General features: G+C 37.0%; 1 protein-coding gene across 1 annotated transcript in view; it reads left to right on the plus strand.

The window, feature by feature from the left end:
• Positions 1–2,339, plus strand: part of SMURF2 (SMAD specific E3 ubiquitin protein ligase 2) — a 50,502-nt gene that overhangs the window by 36,464 nt on the left and 11,699 nt on the right. The gene's annotated exons all lie outside the window — the stretch shown is intronic.

Raw genomic sequence — 2,339 nt, forward strand, 5'->3', positions numbered from 1 at the left:
GACTGCTGTAATATGTAGTTTTATAATGATTCAGAGAATCTTGAGCAGGCCCTATAGAAATATTCCCTACTAATTATTGAGCTTTGATGTGATAAACCTATTCCATTTAAATAGTTGTAGAGTACAAATTTGATACTTATTAAAAAAATTAATGTTGCTTCAATATTTAAGTTTTATTAAAAATTCCCTGGATAGTTTCTAACTTGAGTATTTATATAAACTCTTTTCAATTTCAGGAACATTTATCATATTTCCACTTTGTTGGACGAATAATGGGAATGGCTGTGTTTCATGGACATTATATTGATGGTGGTTTCACGTTGCCTTTTTATAAACAGTTGCTTGGGAAGTCGATTACTTTGGATGATATGGAGTTAGTTGATCCAGACCTTCATAACAGTTTAGTGTGGATACTGTATGTATTGAGTCTTCTGTCTATTCATTATACTTAAACTCTGAGCTTAAAAAAAAGTTTCAAAACTGATGTGCTTTTATAAAATTTAAAAAATTTTGCACACAAAATATTGAGTGGTTATCTGAGCAATAGGACCACATAAGACTTTTTTCCTTCCTACGATTTCCCTATACATTTCAAATTCCTCAAGTTAGTGTTATTACTTTAAAAAGGAAAAAAATCTATATATTCTGTTTGTAAAAGTACTGGATATGATGATTTCTTCAACATGATGCAAGTTCTGTTCCAATCCTGCATGTATTAGAATAGCAAATTCCTGCTGCCATCACTTTTAATAAAGGGGTGATTTTGTGAACCATACTTTAAAACTAGGAACTAATTCTGTTTAAGGTAAGAACTAATTCTGTTTTGTAAGTGGTCATTAGTTTACAAAGATACAAAAGCATTATTTATTTTTACAAAATACACAAGTAGCTCTGTCTCACTGGGGATACTTAGGCATTTGGTCTCTTCGGGTTCCCAGATTCAGTAGGACTCTTATCTGAATGCCAGACATAAGTGAAATTTTCCTATGTTGATGGTTCTAGCAAAGTCCAGCTTTGACCAGGGCTCTTTCTCATTACTCACGAAGTGAAACGTTTCCTCTGTTTACTAAGGTTAAAGCTTTTTGACTTTTCTGAAAGAAGTAGGTGATGTGGTAGGATAAGAACTCATAAGCATAATCTGACTTTGTTGTATATGAAACTATCTTAGTTTTATGTGTCTCACCAATTAATACACCTAGAGGATCTGTGTTTTAGGCTTCCCAGTTATATATCTTTCCCTCTTTTTCCTATCCAGTGAGAATGACATTACAGGTGTTTTGGACCATACCTTTTGTGTTGAACATAATGCATATGGTGAAATTATTCAGCATGAACTTAAACCAAATGGCAAAAGTATCCCTGTTACTGAAGAAAATAAAAAAGAATATGTCAGGTAAACAATTCTGTGTTCTCAAGGGTGAGAATTTTTTTTTAATGCTCTAAAATGGCAGTATGAAAAAACATTTAAGTATTTAGGTAGAATTGCTACTACAAAACAGGCTTCCATAGAATTTAGTGGTGTATAAAAAACAACCCTCTTATTATTTCTCACAATTCCAGGGGTCATTAGTTTGGGCAAAGAACAATAGGGATGGCACACTTCTGTTCCATGAGATGTCAGCTAGGACTGAAACACACCAAGCTAGTGTCTTCACTGACATAGGTGATACCTCAGCTAGGATTAGCTCAAATGGCTGAGGGCTGGCTGGAACGGCTCTTGACGCTGGGGTCATTGTCTGGGGCCCACTTCTCACTGTTGGCTGGGTTCCTTGGTTTTCCCCATGTGGTATCAAAGGCCTCTCCCTCTTCCCACAGCCTCTCTCCCTCCCTCCCAGCAAAATAGCCAGACTTCTTATGGGGTGGCTGCCTTTCTAGATCACAAAAGCAGAAGCTGCCAGATCTTTTTAAGGCCTAAGCCTGATACTGGCCAACATGACTTGTGCTGTATATTTTGGCTAAACTGAATCAGCTCGTTCGGTGTAGAGGAGAGGCTGTACAAAGGTGTGAATACCAGGAGACATGGGGCACTGGGGCCATGTGTAGTGTAGCTATCACAAGTGGCAATTCAGAAATGTTTCTGTGCTGTATATTGTAAGCACTTAGTCTGTTTATAAATGAGCACATTGTGAGTTCAGGGATAAATATTAAAAAATGTTCTTCAGGTTTTCTAAAATAAAAATAAAGATTGAGGAGGCTGAATGTGGTGGCTCACACTTGTAATCCCAGCACTTTGGGAGGCCAAGGCAGGAGGATTGCTTGAGCCCAGGAGTTCAAGACCAGCCTGGGCAACATAGCTAAACCCTGTCTCTACAAAAAATAGAGAAAAATTAGCCAGGCAT

This window comes from Propithecus coquereli, unplaced genomic scaffold (assembly GCF_000956105.1).
Source record: "Propithecus coquereli isolate 6110/MARCELLA unplaced genomic scaffold, Pcoq_1.0 Scaffold119, whole genome shotgun sequence".
In the NCBI taxonomy this organism is placed as follows: domain Eukaryota; kingdom Metazoa; phylum Chordata; class Mammalia; order Primates; family Indriidae; genus Propithecus; species Propithecus coquereli.